The sequence below is a fragment of the Numida meleagris genome, chromosome 2 (genome assembly GCF_002078875.1).
Source record: "Numida meleagris isolate 19003 breed g44 Domestic line chromosome 2, NumMel1.0, whole genome shotgun sequence".
NCBI classification, from domain to species: Eukaryota; Metazoa; Chordata; class Aves; order Galliformes; family Numididae; genus Numida; species Numida meleagris.
This window is the reverse complement of record NC_034410.1, coordinates 73,351,817-73,371,451: the sequence shown is the minus strand read 5'-3', so window position 1 is coordinate 73,371,451 and position 19,635 is coordinate 73,351,817. Positions and strand designations below refer to the sequence as shown.

The following is a 19,635-nucleotide window of genomic DNA, read 5'->3' as shown; positions in this document are numbered from 1 at the left end:
GGAGGTGGAGGGCAGAGAAAATTAAGTGGAAATAAAATAAATCAAAGCAGAGTTGAAAAATGGAAGATGAAAGAAAGAAGCTCAGAGGAACCCATGAGATCAGACATATGTCCTTGCCTGTCCTGTATAGTCTTTAATACTGTCAGTACAGTCTTTAAGGACTGTCTAGGATTAGTTCAGTGTGAGGGAGCACTATTAGAAAATTTGTAAATGAAGCTGAAAAAAGAATAAAATTCCAGTGCAACTGGCTGTTTGAAAAAGCCATTGACAGTCTTCCAGAGGGACCTGGACAGGCTTGAGAGGTGGGCCCATGCCAAACTCATGAAGTTCAACAAGGCCAAGTGCAAGGTCTTACATCTGGGTTGGGCAATCTCAAGCACAGATACAGGTTGGGCAGAGAATGGCTTGAGAGCAGCTCTGAGGAGAAGGATTTGGGAGTGTCAGTTCATGAAAGATTCAGTGTGAGCCAGCAGTGTGCACTTGCAGCCCAGGAGGCCAACTGTATCCATCAGCAAGACCAGCAGGTGGGGGGAGGTGATTCTGCCCCTCTGCTCTGCTCTCTTGAGACCTCACCTGAAGTACTGTGTGCCTCCAACACAAGAATGTCATAAGTTGTTGGAGAGGGTTCAGAGGATGGCCATGAAGATGATCAGAGGGCTGAAGCACCTCCCGTATGGGGACAGACTGAGAGAGCTGGGGCTTTTCAGCCTGGAGAAGAGAAGGCTCCAAGGAGACCTTATAGTGACCTTTTAGTACCTGAAGGGGGCCTACAGGAAAGCTGGGGAGGGACTTTTTATAAGGGTAGGTAGTGACAGGACAAGAAAAAATGACTATAAACTGAAAGAGAATAGATTTAGACTAGATATTTGGAAGAAATTCTTTACTGTGAGGGTGGTGAGACTCTGGATCAGGTTGCCCATTGAGGTTGTGAGTGTCCCCTCCCTGGAATCATTCAAGGCCAGGCTGGATGGGGCTTTGAGCAACCTAGTCTAGCGGGAGATGTCCCTGCCTATAGCAGGGGAGTAGGAACTAGATGACCTCTCAGGTCCCTTCCAATCCAAACCATTCTGTGATTAATTCTATGATCTTACCCTCCACTCCACTTATCTGCAATGTAAGACTAGCTAAAACAGTGCTTTTATTATCTCCTGAAACAAATAGTTAATTAAGTCATATCACAACCTTTAGAGTGCTTTGTCTTCAGAATGCCATCAGGCAAAGAGCCTGTGGAAGCAGAAAGGAAGAAAAAGTCTAGAAAATCCAAGCCCAAAGGAAATACTTAGCACAACATTTCAATTGAAATTACAACAGCAAGGGTAAAACTCACACAAACAAACCCCCAAATTATCCGTAATAGTCCTTAATTACAAACTTCCTAAAACTCACGCTCAATCCACATTTCCTGAAGTGAATGTAAAATGTACTCTAATAAGAACAGTAAATAAGGTTTTGGTGGGGCAAAACCGTCCTGTATCTTACATATGAAGCAAATGAAAAATATCTCAAAGACTGCCTGTGTGACACTGGGACTGAGACTCTGGCAAAAGCTCTATTTGTCTACTGTGTACATGTCTCATTGTAGCAATAGCTGGTCACTCCCAGCAAGTGTAGGGAAAAAAAACAATGCAGCATTTTTCCCAGCAGATACAAAGTGAAAAAAAAAAAACACAAAAACAAACAGATATAAAGATATACATTTCCCTTTGAATGGATAAGTCCTTCTGTCTTAATCTCACTCTTCTGGGAGAAATACTGGGTAAGTCGGATGGTCTGAACAAGGGACTGTGAACCTGAGGCTGCAAAGGCTTATTTCAAATCAGAATATTTAGGGAAATTAGGAAATTGTGCTGGAGGCACAGAAGAGGATCTTTTGTGGTGTGGATTTTCTGCCTGAAACCTAGGGTGGTGAGAGAACAATATTAGTAGTTATATGAGTTCCCTAGAACTTTGTCTGGGAACTTGTCCTTCATAGCAAATCCAGGTCCTACCATTCTACCATTTCTCTCCCCTCAACCCCTCTCCCCTCTCCCCTCTCTTTTTTCTTTTTCTTTTTTTGCAAGTCTCAAGGACTTTTAACTTGGTCTGATGTCAGTTTTGTAATAATACTAAATTTTTTGAAACTTACCTCTGGGGAAAACCCCTTCTAATTCTGGTCTGCCTCACATCCTCTTTCTTTCAGTGTTTATTCAGGCCTACTTCCTTACAGATATTTGAATACATAGCTTCTAGCTAAGGGCCTAAGTCTCACTGGAGTCAAAACCAGATTCTATTATTTTTTGGACTTATGATGTTTTTGAGTTTCTGTGGTTGACAGTCTTGGTCTCCTTCTCCTTCTACCATGTCCATTTAAATATCTGCTGGGCTGAATATCCTGATGTCTGTCCCTGTCTGCAAGGCTCTACAAATATTTTATGAGCTGTGCTTTGGCAGAGCAAAAGAGCTCTTTGTAACAGATAAATCCACAGACCTTGACTTTAAGAGATCTATCCCTCTTCAGAGTGGAGAGAACGTATAATGTTTTAGTTCATGGTGCATACAGTTCTGGCAAAAGTTCCAAGACATATAATGTTCTAAAATGAATAGCTTTGACCAAATTCCACACAACTCACATTTTAAGGTAAAAAAAACAGACAGGAAGAACCAAAAAAAACCCTTTTGGACGTGTCCCAGTATTTCCCGGGCTCAAGCTCTGTCATGAATTAGGCTGGGAAATTAAAAATAGAATCTACTGTACAAATTATTGTAAATACTCAACGTCCTGAGCATGTAATTCTAGTCTTGCAAATGATGTAATTGGTTTATAAAACCTACTAATGATGAAAGTGTTTAAGCGCTGGTCAAAAATATATTAATAGATGACAGTGGAGTTTGTCTTTCTCTTTATATTCCAACTTATCCGTAATTTTATAAGATAGGCTTACTGGATTGTTTGCCAAACAGGCAATCAAGAGATCTCTGCTTTTCATCTTGATGCTTTCTGCGGTAGATATCAGTCAAGGGAAGGTTGTGGAATGGATAATCTCAGAATACATTGTGGATCAGTTAAAGGTCAACCAGGGGATCAGGCCCAGTCAGCATGGGTTTATGAATGGTAGATCCTGTTTGACAAACCTGATTTCGTTCTATGACATGGTGACCTGCTTAGTGGATGAAGGCAAGGCTGTCAGTGTGGTCTACCTGGACTTCAGTAAGGCCTTTGACACTGTCCCCCACAGCATCCTTGTGGAGGAACTGGCTGCCCACAGTTTGGATGGGCATATGCTCTGCTGGGTGAAACACTGGCTGGATGGCCGGGCCCAGAGACTTGTGGTCAGTGGAGTTAAATCCAGTTGGCGGCCAGTCACGAGTGGTGTCCCCCAGGGCTTGGTGCTGGGGCCTCTTCTATTCAGCATCTTTATCAATGATCTTGATGAGGGGATTGAGTGCACCCTCAGGAATTTTGCAGACGACACCAAGTTGGGAGGGAGCGTTGATCTGCCGGAGGGTAGAAAGGCACTACAGAGGGACCTGGATAGACTGCATCGATGGGCCAAGGCAAACCATATGAGTTTCAACAGGGCCAAATGTCGGGTCCTGCACTTTGGTCACAACAACCCCAGGCAACCCTAGAGGCTTGGGGAGGAGTGGCTGGAAAGCTGCCTAACAGAAAGGGACCTTGGTGTGCTGATGGACAGTTGGCTGAATATGAGCCAGCAGTGTGCCCAGGTGGCCAAGAAGGCCAGTGGCATCCTGGCTTGTATCAGGAATGGTGTGGTGAGCAGGACTAGGGAAGTCATCCTGCCCCTGTACTCGGCATTGGTGAGGCCTCACCTCGAGTACTGTGTTCAGTTTGGGGCGCCTCAGCACAGAAAGGACGTTGAGGTGCTGGAGCAGGTCGAAGGAAGGGCAACAAGGCTTGTGAAGGGCTTGGAGAATATGCCCTACGAGGAGAGACTAAGGGAACTGGGGCTGTTTAGTCTGGGGAAGAGGAGACTGAGGGGAGATGTCATTGCTCTCTTCAAATACCTGAAAGGTGATTGCAGCGAGAGCGGGGCTGGTCTCTTCTCACTGGTGACAGGTGACAGGACAAGGGGAAATGGCCTCAAATTGCGCCAGGGAAGGTTTAGCTTGCATATCAGGAAACACTTCTTTACAGAAAGGGTTGTTAAGCACTGGAGCAGGCTCCCCAGGGAGGTGGTTGAGTCACCTTCCCTGAATGTGTTTAAAAACCATTTGGATGTGGTGCTTGGGGACATGATTTAGTGGTGGGTTGTTAGAGCAGTATGGTTAGGTTGTGGTTGGACTTGATGATCTTGAAGGTCCTTTCCAACCTGAGCAATTCTATGATTCTATTGTTGCTGCGTTTTCCATCACGTTACGGTATTACAAATATAATATTGTTGCCTCTTCCAAAATCCTGGCTCTTCAGTCTAAAAGCTGTACCACCTGACAAGCTCAGCATCCTTGCATCTGCACATAGACCAGTATTCTTCTACCTAGTTGGCTTTCTCAGTTTCCTACCATGTCCTTGTGTGATTGTTGTTACTGATGGGTCTGTAGTCACCTACTTCACATGTACTTCATTCCGTGCCTCCTGCTCCTTTCATACTGTTGCTTGTAGTAGGTCTACCTGAAGCACACAGTTAGCTCCGTGGAAAGTACCTAATTGAAAAATTATTGCCTAAAATGTCTCAGAGCTGTGCAGGAATGTCAGTCTTGAAAACGTTCTGTTATTTTGAGTAACTGATGAACTGAAATATTCCCATCAGCAGTTTGTTACATTTTGGTCAGAGTGAGGAAAGAGTTTCAAGTTGTATTTCCCTCCCAGACTTTCTCTGGTAAATTTGTGAAACTTGTCCTTTCCTTTAGAGGTTGAGAAAATAGTTATGTAGGTATAATTTAAAGATTTTTGTCTATTTGGATGAATAGTGGAAACTTTTAGCAGTAATGTTTTTCAAAAGAGTTGTACTGTGCAGTTGAAAAGCTTTTACACTCAGAAGTATAGGGTGTAAAAATCAACAATAGAGGTGATAAATGATATCTTCTGCTGTTTGCATGTCTGTAGAAGACTTCCTCTTATTCATTTCATCAATCTAGGGGGGAAGACAGCAATAAGGCTAAAATGAGGTTAGTTCTGAGATGGATTGAATCTGTCACTGTGTGCTAAACTTTGGCAGGGTTCCATAACAGCCTGAAAGTTGGTGAACTGTGGTGAAGTGCTTTCATCACTATGAACTAGACATATCAGCATGCTGATGCCTAGGGTCCAGGAAAAGAAGCCAGAGCTTTCAGGAGATACTACACCTGCTTCCAGTAATGAATGATATGTTACTTCCTATCTCCTCTCTAAACCTGACCTGTGTTTGTCTTTTACTGGACTCCATGATAACTTTGAAGCTTGCATTATGAATCTTTAAAAAGAGTAATTCTCATACACAGTACAGATCTCAGCAGACAATAATGACAACTCTGCCAACTAAATAAATTTGTCTAGTGAATTTCATAACTGGTTTGCAATGCTCATACAAATGTAATATCCAACTATAAGTATGTCAGTGATTCTGGTTGTCTTTTTAAGCTAATGACTGTGAAGCTAGATGAAAGCACGCAAAGCACTTATACTAGAATGATCTCTGCTGTCAAGTGGGCAGTTTGTTTTGTTGAAAAGATAATAGAATTGGGTTTATTGTTTGCTGATTTGAAGCAACTGCCACTGTATCATGTCACCTTATAATTCAGCATTGAAAGTTATATCCTGGAGAAATGCAACCTCAGTTCTGTTCTAGTGTCCAAGGGAAAGTATTTTCTTCCAAGCTAAATATCTGACTTAAATTCAACTGTAGAAGGTCAGGATCAATAATGACATGACAAATAAACATGTTTTTGGCTGATCAGCAGGTATTCTAATTCATCAGCACTTTTAAGGATTTTTACTGAGCTTTGTTTAAAACTGCTTTCATAGGAGCACTATTTTGTAGCAGTAAAGAAGCTTGGCATGTAAACCACAACTACAGGAAGCTGCTATTAAAGGCAAGTCTAATAAGATGCAATTTGAGAAATTCATACGATCTACTGCAAAATTATGAAAGCGTGACTTTTTTTTAGTTTTGTTTTCCTTGTAAAGAAATTTAGAAGGAATTTTAAATTTATATATGTACCTTAAGGCCCAGTCACCTCTGGAAGTTCTGCTTGTGTAGTATCTAAAAGAGGTCACTCATAAATTGAGTTTAAGTGTGGCACTGAAGCACATGCTACCAATAACATGCATAATTTCAATATGTTAATTATTTTAAATCACAATTTAATGATGGCTCAGCTCTCTCCCTCTGCTTTTGTCCAAAAATGATTTTAGTCTGCCTTCTCAGGTCCTGCTTCCTGCTAGCTTTGTAGTAACACCAAGTTTAAAAAAAAAAAACAATTCTGCTTTTAGGTAATTTTAGTCTTTTTCAAGAGCTACACTTTCAGCAGTGTATCTGAATTAACAGAGTGCAAGAAAATTCAAACCAGGTGTGGGAGGCTGCATCATCAGTTACTTCCCTGCAGTTGCTGCTTTCCACATCTGATCTTAATTTGATCCTTTTAGTCTGTAAAACTGTGCTGTAAAGTCACAGTTGGATATTTCATGAGAATCTCAGCATTTGCCTTTCCTTTCCAACACTAGGAACATAAAAAAGGCAAAAACAAGAGGAAAAAATTAACTCCATGATAGAAATTTTATAGTTCTACAGACAAGCAAAGGATTAGAAAAAGAATGAGGCTTTTTTAATATAGTAGTACAAATTCACATACTCTTTGTCCTTGCTGTCTTTTTCTCTGTTTGAATGTGGAGTTGGAAATTTTCAAAATATCTTTAATCCTCTGTCTTACAAACAGTGGTGCTGTGCTGCTTGTTGATCAGGTCAATTGGCTGCAATGCACTAAATGCTGATGTTGGCCTCATGAGAGCTCAGTGAATGCTTCTGTTTCAGTTTGTTACCTGCAGATCCTGTTAGGAGAAATTATTGGACTGAACACATCCTCACAGTGAGCTCTAACTAAAAATATCCATAACCATTTTACTCAGTGTTTGAGTCTTCTCATGTTCAGTGATATAACTTAAATCATTCTGCAGATGATGTAAAATCTCTTTTTTTTCTGGTCTAACTGTGGGTGTCCCTGTTCATTGCAGGAAAGTTGGATTAGGTGACCTTTAAGGGTCTCTTCCAACTCAAATGATTCTGTGATTAATGTCTATTTAGCATCTTCTTCACTGTAATTGTTAGACTTGTCTGTGTTCCAGGTGGGTCATTAAATAATTCTGCCCTTGGCAGTACTTCATCTGTGTCTCTAAGAGATACATATTTATGAACATGTTTCTGAGTATCTGGTTTTTAGTTTATCAGTTGTACAGTGTTATGTACAAAAAGTTCTAGTAAGGGATAGTCCCCTGGAAACTCTAACTCTGTGGAACTGCATGGCTGATCTGAAGCTCAGCTGCTATTGCTTCCAATAAACCACGAAGCTTTACCTCAGTGTGCTCTAAGGGTGGTATTTCTCTTCATGATTGTGCATGTGGGGAAAGTTTAAGTTTCCCTTTCAGTTGCCATAAAATTACTGCCGTCAGTTTCAGTTCTTAAGATAAGCTGTTTTAAGAAAATGAGAACCTTAAAATAGCTCTGAAATGTTGCATTGGCAAGTTTTTCAAAAAGAGAACTGAGTTCTGTGGCTGCTTTCAATATTTGGGCACTCTTTTCTGCACCCTGTGGCCCAACATAGGTTGGGAATGTTGAGAAAATTCACAGACTGTTCTTTCAGCCCAACTGGCAGGACTATGTTCCGGCAAGGAAGAGAGGCAGCTTGGCTCTTTTGATGGTGTGAAGTCGGGAAGCACACAGATCTAGAGCTTGCAGACTTCCCATGTCCTGTAGTGTACATATATTCCATGAACCACACTTTCCAGATGTGGAACCTGTCTCCATGTCGTGCTGTGGTATCAGTTGTTGATCCTCAGATGTGTTGAATCCTTTTGATCCTGAGGAGTGACTAAGCATTTTTCATACACGTGGCTTGTTCCTTAGCAGTTCCTTCTTTAACTGGAAAACCACTTCCTGACACATTTTTTTTTTGACAGCAGAACTGTATAATATCATTATACAGACTTTGTAACTAGTACCGCTGCCCTCATCTTTGTGGCATTTACTATCTTCTCACTGGAAAATCCTAATTCAGTTTTACACTTGAAGCAAGGTAGCTCTTCTGTCTTTTCTTTTTGATTTTTTTTTTTGTTTGACCTTTAGTCTAAACATAAAGCTTTTGATTACGTATTGGTTTCTGTTATCTGTCCGTATACTTCCAGACAGGAAATGCCAGCCTGGGGCAATCCCTTTTTCTTCTTTAGTATCTTGGCAGACATTCAGAATGAATAGATTTAACAGTACAAGGGCTACCACTTTAACTAGGATGGAATGGCTTAGTAGGTTCACTTTGATTGCTCCACTGTAATTTCTTAGCTAGTGTCAAGCTTCAGCTTCAAAATGAACTTCTAAAGCCATCCTGATGATTTAAGTATAAACATAACATGCCATCCACAGAACTGAGGTGGGACTTTAAAGCAAGAGATACAAATTGCGAAGTTATAGAACTCTGTTACTTCAGATGTTGAGAGAGAGACTGGTAGAGAAGTGGAAAATGTACAAAAGAAATAATTTGGACTGACAGGGCTAGATGACCAAATAATATTTTCGGTCTCTGATCAGTGGAAACATAAATATCTCCATATATGAGAGAAACCTAACACCGTTAACCTGAACATAAACTTATGAACTGCACAGCAGAGTTGAGATTTTGCATCTGGTTGAAGTGGGGTTATGTTACAACAGTACTTTGAGCTTATAAATCATATTTCACCCTAATATTTATACATAGCTTGTTTTTCCCAAAAGGTTTCCTGAAAAAGAAAAAAGGGAGGGGTGAATAAAGGAGAAAAAAGTGCTCTGCATTAAAGGAATTCGGCTGTGCATTCAAAAGAGTTGGCCATCTCATCAGCTGGTTTAAATCAGGGTAATTCCATGGATTTGTAGCAGCTGGGCATCTGGCCCAGAGATTTGTCTAATCTCAGACCCAAGCCCTGATAGATAAGGAATTCCCATCAAAGAATTTGAAGCTCTTGTTCTTTTCATTTTAATTATGGAGAGTTCTGCAAAAATAGGCTGGAGAAAGCTGAATGTTTTAGATCTCTTCCTAATTAGTTTTCCCTTTTGCACCAACCTTTTAAAGAACTTCTGCATTTATTTCTTATTTGATATCCAACACATACAAATACCTAGTAAGCAGAACGGTAAAATGTGTCTATTATTCCACTGGGGTCCCCAGAAGTGGACACAAAGACAACTGTGTTGCAAGGAGCTATTAATGCCATAAATTCAGCTGGAGAACTTGGTTTGTGCTCTTCTCATTCTGCTAGCCATCACTTACAAATCCCTATTTGTTTTCTTACTCCGTTCTATTTTCTGTTTTTTTTTTTCTGTGGACTCGGTCTCTCTGAACTGTGGTAATAATGCATCTTCTACTGAATCAGTTTCTTCTGCAATTTGGGTCATAGCTGCGTAAATAGCTCTGAAATGGCAGTATTGTTTATCATGATATTTCAGTGTAGAATGCTGGATTTATTTGTCAGTTAAGTGAGTGTTTATGTATGTTGTCATACACAAATATACTGCCTGCCAAACAGCATAGTGTGTGTGTGTAGCAAAAAAAAAAATAAAATAATAACAACGAAAGATTCAAGTAAAAAGATCCAAACAATATTTTTCCCTTGAGGTGCTGAATTTTCACAATGGCAAGGATGTTACCAGTGTTTAGAATTAAAATAACCTAAGTGAAAAAGATTTACAATGATTTTGAAATGACACGGGGAAATAGGAATTTCTTAAAAGCTTAGGAATATCTTTAGAGACATTTTAAAATTATTTTCAGTCAATTGTTCATGTCTTACCCTTCTGGAGATAGCCACTGCAACTTATGTTTTACATATATATTCATATGTATATAAAAATATAGAAATGATTGTTTCATGAAGTATTTTTTCTGAGGAAAGTAACTCCTATGGTAAGCTTAAATATTGTATCCAATGAAGATAGCTGAATTCTCACAATTTTCTTCTTCTGGCTTTGATTTATAGCTTACAGACATGCATGTTTTATGACACTGAATTAAGAATTGGGACAGCTGAGGAATCAACTCCTATTTGTTCTGCTACCCCCACTACAGCTGGAGGTCATGGAATTCTGAGTCTGCCTGAACTTGTCTTTAAACCCTGAACTTGTAAGATTTTAAACATGTGTTTGATTTGATACATGTGAACACTAGACAAGTCAATGAGATGACTTACACTATGAAAAGGTAAACAGGTGTGTAAATGTTCTCAGTATTGGGTTCCTTGTAAAGGAATATCCTTGTTTCATGGGGAAGGTGATAGAATGAACTCTTATGTTCATGTTCTAGTCACTGTTCTGAACAAGTTGCAATATATCTCTAGTAAATATATGGATCACTGAGAAATGTTTGGGTAATATATCTGGCAATAGGTAGTATTGCTCATAGGAGAAGGGAAGAAAGGAGTGAATTGCCATAGGCACATGTGGAGGAACTGTTGACTGCGTTTTCAGTACTTGAGAAGTTCTGGGCAGCTGATGTTCGAATAATTTTTGAGAGATTTGCTAGAGTATGTGTCAGCCTTTATGACACGTTTTATCTTGGAGCAATGTCAGAGAAGGATGTCTTGAAAGAAAATTTAGCTGCAGTGATTAAACGAATCATTCAGCTAACAAAAAAGCAGATACTATGAGATTTAGCACAGCACTGCAATGTACAGTGAAAAGGAACACATAAAAAGGCAAGGAATTCTGCTTGTCATCTACCACTAAAATTATGTTTGGAGAATGCTTATTTGTGACCCTTGCTGGCTTACTAAGATGTTTAAAGGTGTTAGGAATATAATTGTAGATTGCTACTTCATAAATTATGACTGGTTGGTTGACTGAAGAAGCCAGAGATGTTCCACTTGTATGGGTACAAATCCTCCATAGGAGTAGTTCTGCAAGCTTTCATGTGAAAAGCACTAAAGAATTAAGGCTCTTAATTTATTTTTTCATGAAGACATATTTTTGTCAATGTCTATATTGCTACTTATGCAAAACTTCTGGTGAGAAATTTGGAAGTTAAATATTCATTAAAAGAAAGATAAGCTTCAGCTAAATCTTTTTATTTTATGTTCACTAGTATGTAAAGTTACTTTGCAACTCCTTTTCTGATTCCTTGTTTCTAGTGGAATTCCAGGAAGCCTCTCGCCCTATAACAACCTTCTCTCACTGGATATAGTAAAATGCTTGCTCCCTTATGCTTACTATAAGGGAATAGATAGAAGAATGGGCTCTTTTAAGTTCTTTCATCCTTTCCTGTGACTGAATTACATTAATTCCTACACTCAACATTACAGCTTTGTATATTCTCACTAGATAAATCAGGGTAATAAAAAATCTCTATATGAACTTTATTTTGAAGTATTTTCCAGTATTACAAAAGATGAGATATTTTGATCAGCTCATCATCACTTCTGAAAGCTTGTTGTCAAATGGAAATTCTATTACATAAAATAACTTCTCAGTAACACACAGGAGTAATGTTATATGTATTGCCATGAAGGCATCAATCACCAGATCAGCTTTTGTCCTTTTATTTTTTAATGAACAGATTGTGAGTGGCCCTAGGAACCTCAATTTCTCAGATATAAGTATCTGAAACACGATTTGGAGTTAGACTGCTAGTGAGAATTGAAAGGTGCAGCAGAGCTGGCTAAACACAGTAAGTAGTAGGAGAGAAGAGACATTTTTACCTACTCAGAAAGAAGCAGAGTTGCCTGTTTTCTGAGTAGTTTCTAAGACTTTCCTGTTTGTGTCCAAGTCAAGTCAGGGTGCTGCCCACATTCAGCAAGTGTCAATGAATGTCAATGGGTACAATTTTTTCCACATGGAGGAATTCAACTTCACATCTTTGCTTCATACATGCTTCCATGCCAAATGCCATTTTGCCAGACTGTCCCTCAGCTGCCATCTATCATACAGCAACAAAATGTAACAGAATATTGGTGGGAAATTTCAACCTCTACTGCCATACCATCAACATGCCTCTGACACCACGGACCACTATAATAAAATAGGAGGCATTCCTTTCAGAGTAGCCTTCATTTAATAATGCACGTAACTTTTGTCTCATCATTTTATGTGTGATATTTAAAAGACTAATAATGTTAATCTATATCTATTCATCCTTTTACCTATTAATCTTCTTCAACTTTTCTCTTTTTTTCTATTTTGGTGTTACAAATTTATCAAAGCCCTACAGCCTAGTCAGCGTTCCTTCCTTTCTTTCTTCAAATGAATGCTGGCTTGCATAAATCACTATATGTCCCCCAGCTCTGGGGTATATTTGAAAATGCCATTGTCTTTTTTTGTAGAAAAGTGACAGACATTGCTTTCTTCAAGATTTCTGGCTTCTTTTCTCTTAAGGAACTCAGCCTAGTCTCCTGGCATTCCCTATGGGTGGTTGGTTTGCTGGAAAAATACTTGAAGATGCATTCAATTTACGTGAGAAGAGAATTTCATAAGGAGAACTTGCTCTTCAAAAAACTCAAATACATGCCCGAGACAAAAGCTCACATCATGGAGAAAAAGAGTCATGTTAACACCAGTTGCAATAACAATGACTCCCACAGTTTCTTCAGAGGTAACATTACTTTAAATATATCATGAATGTTACAGGAATGTCGTTAATCTCCATTGGAGAGGAAGATTCTCTATCACCAGGATAAGAATCTGACTTGTCCCCATTTTAACACCATTAAACGCAGGTATAATGTTTCAGTAGAATTATTTATATTTTACACTGGGTCTGCCTTAAGATGAACTACATGGCTAAAATTTCATATCTCTTCATATAATTCTTTCCTAGAGTGACCACTAAATTCTGAGGTTCTTAGAAAAAGATACAGTTGTTAATGGGCATTTCCCTGAAAAACAACTTGCAAATCTGTCATATTAGGAACGTCAATTTAGATAATCAGTATCATATATATTTTTTGGAAGAAAAGCTCTGCTCAGAAATAGTGAAAGGACAATCTTTTTTTTTTTTATGGAAACTCTACCATCCATTTTAGCAGAGTTGAGATTGATGTCCAATATGGAAAAATATTAAAACTTATTTATTGTCTGAGAGAGTGGATAGATATTGGCTTAGTTTTTGAACAAAAATTATTGTTTGATGTGGTTTTCATTCAAGGAGTTACAACATAGAAGACTGTCAAATCTTTATTTAATGTGGTTTCAGCAGGGCACCCATAAAGAGGAGTGGTAGGTGTGAAGGTCATCCCTCCATGAGGCAAACACGAGACAATCTCCACAAGAAAATGGTAAGACAACAAATAAAAAATGAAGAAAAAAATAAAAATGAGGCTACAGGAGTGTAAAAGATTACTTATTTGTGACTGGAAGTAAGTAAACAAACACTGAATCTTATGTTACCACAAAATTGTATTTGGCAGACTTCTATATTGAAGTCTTTTGGACTAAATAAGAGTGACGCCTTCTGTGTTCTTTCCTCTAAGTGTGAAGTATCAGCTTGCATCATTTAATTCAATTTTAAGAGCTCTAAACATGTTGAAAAGATTTCCAGCTTAACTAGAACACTTTTTCTCTACTTCACCTCTTGATTAACTTGCATGTATTGGAAAAATGAGATTATTTTCAAGTACATTTATTCCAAAAATGAAGTGTTAGCATTGAGGAATTTTCTTTTAACAACTAAGGGAAAGTGAAGAATTTAAAGCCACAACTATTTGTTACAGTTTTCAGAGGCGTCCCTGAAAGACACTATAGGCTGTTCCACGTGAGAAGACTGTTAGAGTTGGTTCTCTTTGATTTTTTTTGTGCCATATAGACATCAGAGAATGGCTTGGAGAGAACAACTGCAATATGGCCACTGGCTTCTTTGAACAAATAAAATCCCTCCTATGGAGTTACGCATCATACTACATTTCAGGCAAGGCCACCTACTATTCCCAGGATGATAAAAAATACACAGACACCTCACTATCTACTGAAGAGTCTTGTAATACCTCTTGCTTTACTGTGTCATTGTACTTACAAGAGACAATCCTGGCCTTCCACTAATGCTCAGCAAGTCCCTCCTACAGGCAGTTTGCTGTCTAAGAAGGACCTCCAAAGTGGTCCACCTCTATGTGACCAGATGATCAGATTATTAGAGGACCATCAGAATCATTTATAATACTAGTAGCCCAATCCTGAGTGAAGAAACTTGCAGAAAGCTGTGGCTGGATCTGTTTTCATGGTGCTGCTCTGAAAATGATACAGAGGTGTTAATATGAATAGAAATCAGGCAGGTATCTTCTCTTACAGTCTATATCAGAAAGAAGCAGGCCTCCTATAATGTTTTTTCTGCTCATGTAATAAATAGGAAGAATCTCAAAAGGTGCCATAAGTTGTCATCCAAAAAAATTAGTTTCAATCCATTCATAATCTTAAAACCACACAACCAGAAATGGTAGGGTGTATTAATTTAAATCATTATCTTTGCTGCTGATAGGTACTTCCAAGCCACCTACTCTGTTTTCTAAGAATAAAGAATATATAGAGACATCTTGAGACAATATTCTTTACATATATCTGTATATTTATACATATACTAACTTGCTTCTTTAAAAGACAATCTAGAGTTTATGAGGAGCAGCAGTACTCAAAAGTAACTTGACTAGCACATTGTGTAATGTTTTTGCTGACAGAAGTTTGTCAGTGATGCTCTTAACACTTTTGACAAAACTGCCATCTCTGAGAGATTCTCTGTTTTTATAAATCATCAGTTGCATAATGGAAGCTATTACCTTTTATTTTTCTGTCATTTTATCACAGCAGAACTGGCAGATTTGCAAAGCTGATGAGCTCAGGTCAGGCTCTAGATTCCCCTTAGTGTCTCTCTGCAGGCATAGTCAGCTGCCTTGCTACATGTGTGCAGACAACCTGGGCTTTTATGGGAAGCCCAGAACCTCTTGACAGCTTGATCTGCTTGCTATTGTATCTGAATATTTTACAGGTTTTCAATGAGCCTATTAGGAAAATATAAAAGGGAAATGCATTCTGTTTTGGACATAGCATCCAAAAACAGAAGCTCATAACTAGGATGTTCATTTCTTTGATACATCCTGAGCAAGTTCTTCTGTTCTGGGGAGGAAACAGCTTGTTAAAACACAGATTGTAAAAGGCAATGATTTTGTCTGATTTTCATACAGAAATGGTCATTAGTGTATCATGCCAGATGTATCAAGAACTTATCTTGTAAAACAGCAGATGATGAGCACAGAATAATTTTTCTTTCCCAGGCACTTGGACATTTGTTGTGCCATGCGACAGTTAAGGCAAACACCACTGCTGGGAGAAAAGATAACTGAATCACCAGGACACTAGCCTGCTTCTGCTCTTACTGATATTTGTACTTGTGACCTTGATGAATCTACTTCTTCCATTCTAAGAATCATAAACTATAATGTCAGTGGTTTACGGGCAGGTTCGGCCTGGTTCTGTGACAAATGGGGTGGGGGACCCACGCCCTGGGAAAGGGAAAAGGGGTAGGGAGATGGGCCTAAAAACAGCGGCAACAATCTGAGGAGAAACAAACTAATTTACTAAATAAGATATCGGAATGCAAAATAACACACTACAATACAATATAATTACAATTTAAGCTGATAAATCCAATACAATGAGAGAGAGTGTCCAAAAATCAAGGTAGGCCTTACTCTAATACTGATGATAAGGTGGCTGGGAAGCGAGATGGTGCCAGGATGAGAGATGGGTGGAAAGAGAGCAAGGTCTTGTGATCTGCAAGTTTTTATCTTTCCCTCTGACTGGAAATGGTAACAGAGGAGCAAAGTCCCCTGGGGAATGTAGTAGTCCTTCTCTTCTGAGAACCAGGTACATACACTACATGATGTTATGATGTGGAATACCAATAACTGAGAATCATAAAACCATGACATTCCACCCCTTATTCCATTATCACAACATCATGTTAATATACATATACAAACAATAATTAACATGCATTACACACAGAAATGTATCCCTATGTATACATGGACTTACTGACTGCACTCCCCCAACATCAAATTCCCTTTGGTACACACTAAACATTCCCATTTTTCTGTATCACCCACCAAGTGGACCCAGGTCCCTGAGCAAAAACAGTGCCACGGAGAGATTTGCCCTTCCCAGAAGCTGGAAAGACCCAAACCGCTTTTCCCAGCATGCTCTTTACATGTACTACAGGGACATTATCTCCCTCTACATTATGTGGAGAGCTGGATTGAGCAGGACCATTATGACTGATAGATCCTCGAGTGTTGACCAACCAGGTGGCTTCTGCCAAGTGCTTCTCCCAGTGCTTAAATGTTCCGCAACCCATTGCTTTCAACATGGTTTTTAACAATCCATTGTACCTTTCTATTTTACCAGAAGCTGGTGCATGATAGGGGATATGATAAATCCATTCAATACCATGATCTTTGGCCCAAATATTTACAAGATACTGTTTGGAAGCAGTTGTTTAGCTATTGCATCTAAACTAAGATATCTGTAGACATGTCTGTTAAAATCAGATTTGTTATATGTATAATTGCATTGNTTGTACCTTTCTATTTTACCAGAAGCTGGTGCATGATAGGGGATATGATAAATCCATTCAATACCATGATCTTTGGCCCAAATATTTACAAGATAATTTTTGAAATGAGTCCCATTATCTGACTCAATTCTTTCTGGAGTGCCGTGTTGCCACAGGACTTGTTTCTTGAGGCCTAATATGGTGTTTCAGGCAGTAGCATGGGGTACTGCATATGTTTTGAGCCACCTAGTGGTTGCCTCCACCATGGTGAGCATGTAACGCTTACCATTGCGGCTTCATGGCAAGGTGATATAATCAACCTGCCACGCCTCCCCATATTTATACTTTTGCCATCGCCCTTCCCCCCAAAGAGGTTTCATCCTCTTGGCTTGTTTAATTGTGGCACATGTTTCACAGTCATGAATAACCTGTCCAATAGTGTCCATAGTTAAGTCCACCCCTCGGTCTCTAGCCCACTTGTATGTTGCATCTCTTCCTTGATGGCCCGAGGTCTCATGGGCCCAGCGAGCTAGAAATAACTCACTCTTGTGTTGCCAGTCTAAGTCCATTTGAGCCACCTTAATTTTGGAGGCTTGATCTACCTGATGGTTATTTTGTTGTTCTTCAGTAGCCAGACTCTTGGGCACCTGACCATCTACATGATGCACCTTTACAACTGTATTCTTAATTTGGGCAGGAATATCTGTCCACAGTTCATCAGCCCAAATAGGTTTACCCCTTTGTTGCCAGTTATTTTGTTCCCGTTGCTGTAACCACCCCCATAAGGCATTTGCCCGCATTCTCCACCAAAAATGTTGATAGTGATTTTTGTGCCGAATCTAAACTTTTTACAGTGATCTCTTGTAGCTTCATGATGTCATATAATTATGTTGACAGTAGCTGAGACACACCAGCTATTAGACTGCTAAAGGAAAAAGGAAAAATGTTCCCCTGCTACAGATATCATATTCTTGAGATTCTTTCAGTATTCCAGTCAATTCTTGCTATAATCAGAATAACAAGTGTAATAGCTCTTTTTAAGTGTGTCAGCGGTTTACGGGCGTTCGGCCCGATTCCGTGATGAAGGGGACGGGGGACCCACAGGCCCACGTCCTGGGAAAAGGGGAAAGGGGAAAAGGGTAGGGAGATGGCCCTGAGAGCAAAGAACAGCAGCAACAATCTGAGGAGAAACAAACTAATTTACTAAATAAGATATCGGAATGCAAAACAATACACTATAATACAATATAATTACAATTTAAGCTGATAAATCCAATACAGAGAGAGAGAATGTCCCAAAATCAAGGTAGGCCTTACTCTACTACCGACGATAAGACGGCTGGAGAGCGAGGTGCTGCCAAGATGAGAGACGGCGGAAAAAGGGACGAGGTCTCGTGATCTGCAAGTTTTATACTGTGAGCTTTTATCTTTTCCCTTCGGCTGGAAAATGGTAACGGAGGAGCAAAGTACCGTGGGGACTGTAGTAGTCCTTCTCTTCTGAGAACCAGGTACATTCACTACGTGATGTTATGATGTGGAGTACCAATAACCAAAAATCATAAAACCATGACAAAGTGTTATTTAATTTTAAACTGTGATCAACCAATTGTCTTTTCTCAGTTCTCTTCCATCTGTAAACTTATAAGGCTGTGTCTAAAGCTTCTGTTATGAAGTTCCTTGATCATTAACACCACATTAAATCTAGTAGCAATTGTACTACAGCATTATAACTGAAATGAGAATATAGCTTCTAGTATCATGCAATATTATAAAGTTATGAACGTAATTTTTCTGTGAAAGATCCCTTTCTTCAGGTAATTAATGCAATGATATTAGTTCAAAAAAACATTTGAGATGTAAAGCAGTAGTCTAGTGGACAGTAGCAACTTCACTGAAATTCATACACTGTGAGACACTGCAATTCATGCACAGGCTTCTGAAAGACAGTACATCATTCTCTTTTAGCAGAGTAGTAATTTCTTGGCTCAGAGTTTATTATGTTCATTGAAAAGTCTGTTTGGAAGCAGTTGTTTAGCTATTGCATCTAAACTAAGATATCTGTAGACATGTCTGTTAAAATCAGATTTGTTATATGTATAATTGCATTGTGCCATGTCATCTTCCCTACCCCTCCACAGCGGTGTTATTTTTGTAATGTTCCAGATTTAGACTGCTCTCTTCATTAGCATTGTTGGTTTGAAGAACTGTGAAATGTTAGCAGTGGCTTCAAAGTAATCTTGGATTAAAATTCTACCTTAATGTCCTACTAGCTGTGCTGGTGTTAAGTGTTGCAGTGCTTCATTTAAAAGGAACTGAGTGCCTAGTGTGTTCTACCAGAAGCCTTCATTTCCTTCTTGTTGACAACCTATGTTTGTATTTGTATGTGAAACATAATTTCAGTTTTCAGTAAAATCAGAGAAGCATCACTAGTTCATTCTCTCTTTAATATGGATGTATATACTTTTATAGCAATTATTTATGTATTTTCCCCTCTGTGTGGCTGCCTCGAATAATTTGCAGCTCGTACCTGAACAGGGTCAAAATGAAATGTTTCTTTTGCAGGCAGCTTGTTCTTCTATCGCTATGGTGAGAAGACAATGTTTCTTATCTGGTTTCGTCTAAGATTCCTCTGTTTATACTTGTAGGCTTCTACCAGAGGTCTCTTAAACTTAGGTAAGACCGTATGGAGTATAACAACAAATATATGAAGAGATTTAGAAATATTTCAGGTGGTATTTTCTTCAAACAGATTTATTCATTTTGAATGAATTTTATGTAGCTTTAGAAGATTTCTGTGGTTCCTTGTGTTGCACTGTGTTAAAGCTTTCCTCTCCATTTTCTCTGTGGTTTCATCTGGAAGGAGTTAAGTGGGTAAGTGTTAAGCTTCAGTTTGGAGCATATTATTTGCATTTATTGTGTTCAGGTGGGCACAGTTCTCTCTTCCTGAAT

General features: G+C 39.0%; 1 long non-coding RNA gene across 1 annotated transcript in view; it reads left to right on the top strand.

The window, feature by feature from the left end:
• LOC110393881 overlaps nucleotides 1-15,618 on the top strand; it is a 57,635-nt gene extending 42,017 nt beyond the window's left edge. The window contains exons 3-6 of the long non-coding RNA XR_002435243.1: nucleotides 10,139-10,359; nucleotides 12,525-12,741; nucleotides 13,342-13,423; nucleotides 15,407-15,618. This is a non-coding gene — a long non-coding RNA (uncharacterized LOC110393881). The remainder of the gene's footprint in view (nucleotides 1-10,138; nucleotides 10,360-12,524; nucleotides 12,742-13,341; nucleotides 13,424-15,406) is intronic.